We start from the raw sequence: 12551 nt of genomic DNA on the forward strand, positions 1-12551 counted from the left end.
TAACTGATTTTCTTTTATCAACCCGATATACTAGGTCGTTCTCTACCTCGAAGTAGGGGTAAGCAAGTGACCTATCTGGTTGGCCATGAGTACTATTCTGGTCCCGTATATTTCCCCTTGCTACCGCTAATGTGGGGTCCTCCCACTGGGCCTTCTTAAAACTCCCAGGAGTGACCTCTAGGTCAGCGAGGGTCTTATCCTGTACTGGGGTGGTAAGTGCCTGATCAACATCTTCATTTGGGGTATTCCCTACCAAAGTAGTGATGGGGAAGGGAATTTCACAGCACTCCTCCTTTTCCCCCTTCTTATTTGGGCCCTCGTCAACCTCCATTTCTGAAAAAGGGAAAGGATTTGTTTCTTCTAACACTTCGTTATGGTCTGCTATTGAACTCTGGGCGCTATTCTGAGCTGGGGACCACATTTTTAGAAAATGGGGAAAGTCGGTCCCTATTAACACATCATGTGCCAGTTTGGGTACAACACCCACCTTGAAATCTAAAGAACCAAATTCTGTTTCAAAAAAAACATCAACAGTGGAATATTCATGATTATCCCCATGTATACAACAAATTGCCACTCTTTGTGAACTGTTTACCTGTTTCTTCTTAATGGGCAATAGGTATTCGGACACTAGTGTGACCATACTCCCAGAGTCAAGAAGTGCCCGAACCCTCTTACCATTAACCTTTACAAATGCCCACAGATGGTTATTCAAGGGGTCCTCTGGGCTAGGGCCCATACATTGGGACAACAGCGAATAAGGTTCCACGCTGTTGCATTGCATGGGCTCATCATTTAGTGGGCAGATTTTTGCTGTGTGGCCCCTCTCATGACAATTTACACATTTAGGTACATAGTCTGTGTCCCACTTAGAGCCTTTTCCCGGCTCCCCATGTTGGCTATTGCCCTTAGTGTGCGAACCACTGTTGCTGGTGCTGCGTGAAGGTGGTCGCCGCTCTTCAGCTCCCCTTAACCCCGGTACCCTTTTACCGTCTCTGGAAGAGTCCTGGAACCTCGGGTAGTGGGGTTGCTCCACGACTGTGGGTTGCGGGTGCTCTCCTGCTGCATTGTACCTTTCTACGAGGGCCACAAGCTCATCCGCATTGTGGGGGTCACTCCGACTGACCCAATGGCGTAAGGCAGAGGGAAGTTTCCTCAAGAACTGGTCCATGACCAACCGTTCCACGATGTGGCTTGCTGAGTTGATCTCGGGTTGTAGCCACTTCCGGGCGAGGTGGATGAGGTCATACATCTGGCTTCGGGTGGCTTTATCCATCGTGAAGGACCATGCGTGAAACCTTTGGGCGCGAACAGCCGTGGTTACGCCGAGGCGGGCGAGGATCTCGAACTTCAATTTTGCATAGACGTTAGCTTCGGCTGGCTCTAGATCAAAGTAAGCCTTCTGGGGTTCGCCGCTTAGGAAGGGTGCGATTAGACCAGCCCACTCAGCTTCTGGCCATCCCTCTCTCTGTGCCGTGCGTTCAAACGTGAGAAGATAGGCTTCCACATCATCCGAGGGTCCCATCTTCTGAAGGTAGTGGCTTGCCCTGGTCATTTTCGGAACTGGGGCTGCCGCTGCCAGTGGAAGGTTACTGATAGTCCCCCTCAGGATCTCGAGTTCCTGCTGTAAGCCCTGAGCGAACCGCTGTTGCTCCTCTCTCAGCAAGCGGTTTGTCTCTTGCTGGTTTGCATTCGCCTGTTGCAGGGCTTCATTCGCGTCTTTCTGGACAGCGACATTGCGTACCAGCGCACTCACCACGTCTTCCATCTTGTTTGGAGAGAGAGAAAAAAAAACCTTCTTTTTTTTTTTTTTTTTTTTTAAAGTTCTTTAACCCCCAGACCTTTCAGTGTTCTGCCCGCATTCTCCACCATATGTGACAAACGGCTTACTCCGGGGCTCCGCCGTCTGTCCGGGACTGTTAGAACACGGTCTTTTAGGGTAGGTTAAATGATGAGACGTCACGTACTGTTCCTTTAAACAGGCTATGCCTGGTTTATTCAGTCCCAGGCACTGAGACTGCCACAGTTTAAACAGAAAACAAAGCCAAACAAAAAGCTGCTCGTCTGAGCGATAACTTAAACTTAGATGTCCCTGACTCAGAGTTGGAAGTGGCTTGTCCACTTCCACCAACAAAATAAGTACCTTTGCAGTCTTTAGACAAACTAACAGAATGAATGAAGCGATTTGGGAAAGAGGCTTTCTCACCCCTCTGCAGTTCAGCAGCCTTCCAGGCTCTTGGGCGGGGCCCAGAGGAAACAGGAAACAGGTCTTATATACCTGAACTCTAATCAGCATGACAGGTGACAGAAAACAGGCAGCAGACAAACTGTGGAATGGAGTGCCTGTACCACGAGGCTGCCCTGTTCAGCTTAGACAGGACAGAAACTGTTCAGTATCCTGGGAGCCCTGTATATGGAGTTTATTACCAACCCCTGGTTTCTGTCACAATACATACATACATACATACATACATACATACATACCAACCTACCTACCCACCTACATACATACATGCATACATACCAACCTACATACCTACCTACCTACATACATACATACATACATACATACATACCAACCAACCTACATACATACCAACCTACCTACCTACCTACCTACCTACATACCTACCTACATACATACATACCTACCTACCTACCTACATACATACATACATACATACATACATACATACATACATACAAATTTGGTAATCATAACGTGCTCTTTAAGCCTCTGTTTATAGTATTATTGCTTCAGAACTTTGTCTTTCTTCCCACAAACTTTCTAATGTTCTATATCATATCCCAGGCGTCAGGAGGGAAAACCTGCACCAACTCGGGGGAAACATTCACCTATGGACTTTGCCACAAAGTCTTCTCTGTCACCGGCGCAGAATGGGAGGTAAGGAAGGGCACATGGCAAACAAGGGGTACATTAACAAGGACACACATAACCCCCAGTGTGATGTGCTACTGGGTAAAGTCCACAGAGAGGTCTACCTTTACCCAGTAGCATATCACACTGTTAGCATCGCAATGTTAGCATTGGTATTAGGGGGTACACTACAGCAGCGGTGCTCAACTCCAGTCCTCAATTCCCCCCCCCCCGAACAGGTCAGGTTTTCAGGATATTCCTGCTTCAGCACAGGTGGCTCAATCAGTCCCTACTTCAGCACAGGTGACTCAATCAGAGGCTCAGTCTTTGATCAGAGCCTCTGATTGAGCCACCTGTGCTGAAGCTGGGATATCCTGAAAACCTGACCTGTTGGGGGGCTTGAGGACTGGAGTTGAACACCACTGCCGTACAGTACCACTACTTTATAACTTACAACCCCAACTAGCTTATCTTCAGTGCCAAATACATTTAGAATATCTTCAAGTTCTTTGACCGATGACTGTTAGGAAACAAGAAGCAGATGTAGGATCTGCGTCAGTTTCGTACGGGAAGGGGGGGGGGGGGTTGGAAGGGAATTATTGGGGTATCTGTGTGATCTGCAAATACTGTATAAGGAACACATGAGAAAAAAAGCGCTCAAGTGCCTGTGACGATAGCTTTGTAACAGGCTATTAATAATACACACCAAATATCACTGGGTTGAACTGAACGAGGCTTAGATATGATAAAATGTAATTTATTCCTTGAAAAAGGTGAACACACGAGATTATACAAATAACAGACAAAATATAGACACTCACTTAAGATGGAAATGATGAAATAGTCACAAATCGGGACTAGCAGTTCATACAGCAATCTTGAAAATCATAAAAGACATGAAAGACAATAGCCATAGGCTGAGCCTGGTTCTTATACAATTATTTCCCATTGAACACAACCTAAACCCAGCCCCTCTCATAAATCAGTGGTGATGTTGACAGTTTTCCACAGAGTAAAACTCCTCCCACCCAAGGACGTTTAAAAAACTACTTTTCCTATCTAAATAACTTCATAACTTCAGTTTAGTAATACTTACTGGCACGCGAGCCATAGTAATACATTCCGGCACGCATGACGCTCCCAATAAGACTAAATATTACCGTGTAATATTAAAATTAAGAGAGATATTAATATTGGTCTCTTAGTACCTGCTAGACATCATGTGTCTGTAATCCTTATGTGCGAATCAGTCCCACGAATACACATATGTAGCTTTTAGCATGTTCAGCCGAGGACATCTCATAATATTCTTATATTTAATAAGGTCACTCATTCTGATATCTCCTTGGATAACCGCACCCCTGGCCTCCATAACCCCTTGTCAAGCAATCCTTTGAAGCTGGGCCTCGTGTGTAGCGAACATTTGTCACAGGTGCTATATTTCACACCCAATGCCCCAGACATTGCCCTTACCTGTCTCTTCCAGCAATATGTGTTAACATACACCAAACCCCCTCTGTACTTTTCACACCCAACTTCAATCAAGCCTTTTGAAGCCCAGGTATTTCTGAACAGACACCACACATATTTGTATTTTCCTAAACTGCAGCTCATTAACCCCTTAAGCCCCAGTGTGTGTGTGGTGCAGACACTGGCACAGAAACAATACATTTATACAGGGGAATAAACAGTTGGATGGCTGAAGCAAGGCAAAAACACATTACTGGACCCAAGTCCAGTTAACACCTTGCTTCCCAGGTGAGAGTAGAGGGTGACCAAATGGGGTGTAACCCCTTTAATCCCGGCCAAATCCCCTCTCTCTTGACAGTGACAATACCACTTGCTCCTGAGGAAGCTGTGGTTAACACAGCGAAACGCGTAGAGCCATCTTTGAGCCGTCTGCAGCCTGCACAACTGTTGAGAAACTGAAGGTGCCAGGTTTGCTGCTTCTCCCTGCTGCCTGCTTCCGTGTGTGCCATACCGGAAGTCGTTACCCCCGTACCGGTTGTGACGTCACACGCCATCCACCGCGATCCGGCGAGGATCACTTGGAAGTGTAGCAGCAGAAGGTCCATCTACCAGCGCTCAACTTCCTCAAGAAAACGCTATGTGTACATATACTTTGTACTTATTGTGAGTACATTTCCTATACTGTTTTTTAACTTATAAAATTGAATTCTTCGATCTACACTATGGCCTCCCCTTGTTTTTCCTTGGTACCCCTATCCGAGTGAGATCTCCACTGCATCACCAGTCGTTTGGGTTCCTGCAACTGCGGTGTATCACGTACCTGTTGACCTGTTCAATGCTGATTATACCACTTACCTGTTGTACGTAGGCATTTTATAGAGCCAAGACCTTCTCTGTATTTAACATTTTATACCATTATACTGCACAATATTTTTTGTATTTTCTATTTTTGGGGTGTTCCTGATACCATCGCTCCCTTACAAACACCTGTATCTACATTGAAGCAAGGCAAAAACACATTACTGGACCCCAGTCCAGTTAATCCCTTGCTTCCCAGGTGAGAGTAGAGGGTGGCCAAATGGGGTGTAACCCCTTTAATCCCGGGCCAAATCCCCTCTCTCTTGACACCTCCCCTGCTCAATGGGTGCCTGGTGCCCCAGCTGCCTTCCCTGGCACTGGGACACCACTGGCATCCTTGAAGCACTCAATAAGTCCTGAGGGGTTGGCCTGGCAAAATTGTCCTCCGGCATTGTCCAGTACATTGTCCTGGCCACAGTGGATAGTGAAGTCAAGATCCTGCTGAGCAGGGCTCCACCATGGCCGCCGGGCATTCTCCTTTGCCTCCCTCTGCCCCCCACCCAGTGCCTGGTGAACCAAGTCCATGGTGAAGGGGCATCTCTGCAGACCAGACTGCATTCTGGCCAGAGACTGGCATGTCTCTGCATCAGCGAAAGACCAGCTATCAAGCGCAGACCGTCGCTTTCCTGTCAACCAAGTCTGGGAAAGAGCTATGTCACTATCCTGTAGGGACCCTACCTGCCCTGACCCTGTGCCCACCTGTAGCTGCTCCGCTATTCCCTTGCATCTCCTCCCTGGCTCTAGGGCAGTCCCCACCCAGAGTGGCATCATATCTGGAATCCAGAAACCACCTGGGGTGCTGACTCCTACCCTCTCCTGTGCCCCCTGGGACAAGGCAATCTCCCAGTATCCTGTACTGGGGTCCCTGGTACCCAGGTGCTTTGCCCTTGCCCTCTCAAAACTGAAGGCCAGGAAACAAGCACCTGCTACCGCCACTGCTGCTAGGGCCAGCATCACTCCCCTCCCCTCCACTGTGCTGCCCTTCCTCCCTGTAGCTACCCTTGGCTGCCCTGGAGACAGAACCCTCTGCTGTACCCCCCAAGCCCTGGCTACTGCTCCTTGCTGCCTACCTACCCACAGCCCCACCTCTGGGAACCCTGGGGAATCTGTCAGGGGTGTCACTCCTGGCCAGTCAGAACAAGGGACCTTCTGCCTACCTAGCCCATCCCTAGCTTCTGCCGGCTGCCTGACACCCCACGGACCTCCTATCTCCCCCTGCTCCACGGTGTCTCCCTGCCTAGCCTCCCCTAGGCCCAGCACCTCAGCCCCGGCTGATGACTCCTGCTGCTTACCTCCCTGCAGCCCATCTGCACTCCGCTCCCCCCAAGGCAATCCTAACCCAGACACTGGAACTACCTGAGTGCACCTTCCTCCCGGACCTTGTCTTCCCCTTACCAGGGATGAGCTCAGGGGCACCTCTCCAGATTCAACCACCTTAGCTCTTGGCTGGCAGGTATCCCTGGGGTGGCACAAGCTTGCCACTGCCCATGATACCCCCAGCCCATAGCAAAGCTGCAACAGGGGGTTGCTGATCTGAGGAACCCCCTGCGGCTCTGCCAGGGTAATGGGGAACTCTAGCAGCCATACCTGCTGCTTTCCCTCCCCGGCTACCACTAGCCCTTCTCCCCCCACTGAGATCTGATGCTGGCTACCTACCTGCAGCCTTCCCTCACTCCGCTTCTCCCTAGCTAATCCTAACCTGAATCATAGGGACAGCTGGGTGAGGCCATCTCCCTGCCACTTCCTCCCCATTACCGGAGAGGAGCTCAGGGTTGCTGGTGCAGATGCACCCACCTTAGCTCCTTGCTGGCATGGAATCTGGGGGTGGTCTAACTTTGCCACAATCCCTGATACCTCCAGCCCATAGCAAGGCTGCAACAGTGGGGCTCTTAACTGAGAGTCCCCGTGCTGCTCCGCCAGGGTAATGGGGAAATCTGGATGGCTCACTTGCTGCCTTCCCTCCCCGGTTCCCACTGGCCCACCCAACCCTCTCCCAGGCAATCATACCATAGAGCTGGGTGCTAACGGGGCTAGCCCCTCTCCCTGAAGCTGTGCCCCCATTACCGGAGGTGAGCTCAGGGTTGCTGGTGCAGATGCACCCACCTTAGCTCCTGGACGGTAGGTAACCCTGGGGTGGTCTAACTTTGCCACAACCCCTGATACCTCCAGCCCATAGCAAGGCTGCAACAGTGGGGCTCTTAACTGAGAGTCCCCTTGCTGCTCCGGCAGGGTAATGGGGAAGCCTAGCTGCCCTACAAGCTGCCCTTCCTTCCCCTCCCCTGGTACCCCTATCTCCTGCCACCCCCCGGTCACCCCTATAGTGAAACAACAGGGTACAGTCATAGGAAAAAATAAGTCAGGGTCAGTCTGCGACTTGGTCTTTCTTACCTCGCTGGTCCCCGCAGAGACCACCGCCTTAGTTGGTCCCGATTGCAGGGGGACTGGAGTGGCCACCGCTGGCATCATCTGGGCCGGGCAGCAACGGGCCGCTGCCGCAACAGTGCCCGGGCTTGGTACAGGTAAAACGGTGCAGGACAAGGGACCCAGGTCTTTGTGGAGTAACACGGCTCTCGCCAAACCAGGTAAAATAACCCCCTCCCGCAATCCCTGTCCCTCCCCCCACTCAGAAAGGGCTCCGGCACTTTGCCGGAATCGCGGCTCTTCCGTCACCGTCGCCGCCATGGGCGAGCTCCGGGTAGCTGCCGCAACAGTACCCGACTTTGGTGCAGGGTCGCCGGCGTGGATTGTGGGGCTCCAGGCATCGCTGGGAATCGCCGACTCCGCCAAACAATATAAAACACCCACCTCCCGCACACCCCAACCCTCCCCCCAAATACAATTGCCGCCGGCAGGATGCTGGAATGGCTGCTTCTTCTCCGCCGCCGGCTCTCCGCCGGGATCTGATGGATGGCGCCGCTCTCCGCCGCTAACGGGGTTATTTCTTCCGCAGCTCGTGAGCGCTGGCCCTGAGGGGCTTCTTCGCCCGACCACGCACGGTCCGGGCACCGGGCATTATTGTGGCCCGTTTGTTGGCAGTGCCGCAGCACCTGCCGGAGCTTCTCCGCCGCCGGTGGACGACCCCCCGCGAGGGGCTGCTGCGTCCAGAGCGGAGTTGCTTGAGCGCCGGGCTCTGGGAGGGGGTAAGCGGGTCGGTGCGGCACCAACGCCAGGAACTTGGTCCACTTCGCTGGGAACCACGTCTTGCCCAATGCACACACCAGTGCTAGCTCTTTCAGGGAAAATGGACGGGCCGCCGCAACGGCGGTTACCTCTCCTGGCGCAAGATTTCTGTGGTCTCCGAGACCACCCGCTCCCTCCACAAGTCTCTGCCGTCCCGGAGCTGGGTCCATTCCCTGCTCTCCGGTCGGTTTGATGGTTACGGCGGCTGCAGCGGTGGATCTTTGCTCAGCCTGCCAGGTTTCATGCTCACCGATCGCCGCCTCTCTCTCAGCCTTGCCGGCTGCTGGTCCCCGCGCCGACTTTGGTACTCCTACAGTCTCGGTGCCCGGCTCCAGTCACATGGATGGCCGGCACTTTGGTTCTGGAGGCAATGCTTCTCACAAGTAGGGGAACAGTGAGGAGGTGCCATATCTTGTGTTATATGTTGTACACTGTGTGTCCAATATCTTTAGTCCCAGGAACTCGCAATTACTCTCGAGTTCCCACTATATGACAGAGTCCCTCAGAACACTGTAATATAGGTCCAGTTCAATCCCGCCGCTGCCACCAGTTTTATTAATGCCTGTGACGATAGCTTTGTAACAGGCTATTAATAATACACACCAAATATCACTGGGTTGAACTGAACGAGGCTTAGATATGATAAAATGTAATTTATTCCTTGAAAAAGGTGAACACACGAGATTATACAAATAACAGACAAAATATAGACACTCACTTAAGATGGAAATGATGAAATAGTCACAAATCGGGACTAGCAGTTCATACAGCAATCTTGAAAATCACAAAAGACATGAAAGACAGTAGCCATAGGCTGAGCCTGGTTCTTATACAATTATTTCCCATTGAACACAACCTAAACCCAGCCCCTCTCATAAATCAGTGGTGAGGTTGACAGTTTTCCACAGAGTAAAACTCCTCACACCGAAGGACGTTTAAAAACTGCTTTTCCTATCTAAATAACTTCATAACTTCAGTTCAGTAATACTTACTGGCACGCGAGCCATAGTAATACATTCCGGCACGCATGACGCTCCCAATAAGACTAAATATTACCGTGTAATATTAAAATTAAGAGAGATATTAATATCTGTCTCTTAGTACCTGCTAGACATCATGTGTCTGTAATCCTTATGTGCGAATCAGTCCCACGAATACACATATGTAGCTTTTAGCACGTTCAGCCAAGGACATCTCATAATATTCTTATATTTAATAAGGTCACTCATTCTGATTTCTCCTTGGGTAACCGCACCCCTGGCCTCCATAACCCCTTGTCAAGCAATCCTTTGAAGCTGGGCCTCGTGTGTAGCGAACATTTGTCACAGGTGCTATATTTCACACCCAATGCCCCAGACATTGCCCTTACCTGTCTCTACCAGCAATATGTGTTAACATACACCAAACCCCCTCTGTACTTTTCACACCCAACTTCAATCAAGCCTTTTGAAGCCCAGATATTTCTGAACAGACACCACACATATTTGTATTTTCCTAAACTGCAGCTCATTAACCCCTTGAGCCCCAGTGTGTGTGTGGTGCAGACACTGGCACAGAAACAATACATTTATACAGGGGAATAAACAGTTGGATGGCTGAAGCAAGGCAAAAACACATTACTGGACCCCAGTCCAGTTAACACCTTGCTTCCCAGGTGAGAGTAGAGGGTGGCCAAATGGGGTGTAACCCCTTTAATCCCGGGCCAAATCCCCTCTCTCTTGACAGTGACAATACCACTGAAATGCTCTATGTAATAATGAACAAATATTACCGTGCAGATAAAACTAGTGAAAATAGGATTGTCTGCACTGGATCACTATGTTAATCGTATTTAACACATTTGTTATATAAAGCAAGTGACCCTGTTCCCCCCTTATGAGGCTCGATTGCTGCGGAGAATAGCGACCGTTCCAAAGGTCCATATGAAGAAACTTCTTGCACCATTTCTAGCACAGACCCCTCAATAGGTGAAACAAACAGATGCACGTCTCTTTTCCTGGCACTTTTTCCCTTTCCATGACCGCTGCGCTGGAAATGATCCGAGACGTTTCTGCACATATCGGGGGTCCTTGTATTTCCCTCAAGGGTTTGCAATACCCGTGTATGGTCCGAAGCTTGAGAGATCGCACACCAAGATGAGTACGCCAGAGGAGTTGGGTGCCCTCTGCTACACCGCTGTTTTCCCATGTTGCTCTTGGCACCCGCAAACCTCACCCTTTTCTGAAATGACTTCTTCGTAGCGAGTCACCGTAGGTTTGCCGAACAGTCAATAGACCAGGGGGGCTCAACTCCAGTCCTCGAGCCCCCTCAACAGGTCAGGTTTTCAGGATATCCCTGCTTCAGCACAGGTGGCTCAATCAGTCCCTGCTTCAGCGTAGGTGATGACTGAGCCTCTGATTGGGGGTGCTTGCGGACTGGAGATGAACACCCCTGGGTTACAGCACTATACACCCCAGGATTTAGGGACATCCCATGCATTTGCACACAGGTGCAAACAAACAGTTTATTGATTGGTTGCCCCAAAAGTCTGGTCTGGCTCAGTGAAAACCGTTGTGCTAGAGCAGGGGTGGCCCACTCCAGTTCTCAAGGGCCGCCAACAGGTCTGGTTTTAAGTATGTCTCTGCTTCAGCACAGGTGGCTCAATCAGAGGCTCAGTTGAAGAAGCAGGGACTGATTGAGCCACCTGTGCTGAAGCTGTGATAGCCTAAAACCCTGACCTGTTGGAAGGGGCTTATGGACTGGACTGGAGACCCCCTGCGTGCGATCAGCGCAGATCTGTTTATTTTGCAGATCAAATTTCTACAAAACCTGCAAGAAACGTACACGATAACCCCGCTGTTTCACCTGCCTGCGTTTGCAGAACATCTGCTGGTAAGTTTCATTCTGTTCTAATGCAAACATTGTAACCCTTTCGCCACCAAATATTGCGACCAATCCCATCACTCCCGTGCCTACGGGCAACAGGTTTAAGTGGAGAGGGCTTCCTCTGATTATTACTGTTCTGGGAGTCAGGGGGAAGGGGCACAGTAGTACTGTATGCAGCAGTTGCACTGGACAGTACTGTATTTAGTAACTCCTGTTATAAGGCTAATGTTACAATGTAGTCAGGACACCTTTATCAGGAAGGAATCACGTATATAATGCAGGGGTTCTCAACTCCAGTCCTCAAGACCCCCCAAGCTAGGGCTGACAGGTGTCCGGTGTTGAACCGGACTGTCCTGTATTTGGACACGCTGGCCAGTAAAATATTAGAGGTAATACTGGACATGTGTGTGGGGGAGCAGGCTGAGCAGCTTCCTGCATCCTGATTGGCTGCATTACCCAGCAGCAGCCAAACAAGAGGAGCTGTCGGGAGCCTGAGTGTTGGGCCAAGGAGAGGAGGAAACCGCATAGAGCGGAGAGAGGTGTGTGTGTGTGTGTGTCAAGCGCGTCGCACCTTTCACCATTATGTCCAGTATTTTTGGAGAAGCCGCCTGTCGACCCTACCCCCAACAGATCAGGTTTGTAGGATATCTCTGCTTCAGCACAAGTGGCTCAATCAGTGGCTCAGTTGACTAAGGGATATTCTGAAAACCTTACCCGTTGTGGGGTCTTGAGGACTGGAGTTGAGAACCCCTGATATATTATTTATTAGAAAGAATAGTGTTGCTGTTCTTAGTTTCCACCCCCCCCCCCATTAAACTGCAATAGTGCCAATCAGCACATTCACACGGAAAAGCCAATTGAAGTCAATGTGCCCTGATCTGCATTATCGCAGTTTAATGACAAACCCCCTATGTCAGGTATCATGGTAAATGCTGTCAGCACGGACCCCTTTGCAGTTTCTCACTAAGTGTAAGTGGGTCATTCCACAGTATGTACGTCAAAACCTAGCCGTTATCGGACAACGTCTTATTGACTTCAATCTCTTTTGCCATCTTGTTCTTGCCTCTTAGATGACAGGTGAATGGAGGGAGGAGCTAGGTCTTCTTCAGAAGTCGCAGAATGGGAAGAAAGAGATGATTACAGAGATATCCCAGCTTGCTGCGAGATTCCTGTGCGCTGGGCGCTGTCAGAGGGAGCGTTTCATGATACGGTTTCAGCCCCAGCGGGGGGCGCAGGGCTTCATCTTTACGGGGCGCTGGTGACTGTCACCGCAGCATTAGCTGCCATGCTTACTAAAGAT

This window comes from Ascaphus truei, chromosome 7 (assembly GCF_040206685.1).
Source record: "Ascaphus truei isolate aAscTru1 chromosome 7, aAscTru1.hap1, whole genome shotgun sequence".
Taxonomy (NCBI): Eukaryota; Metazoa; Chordata; class Amphibia; order Anura; family Ascaphidae; genus Ascaphus; species Ascaphus truei.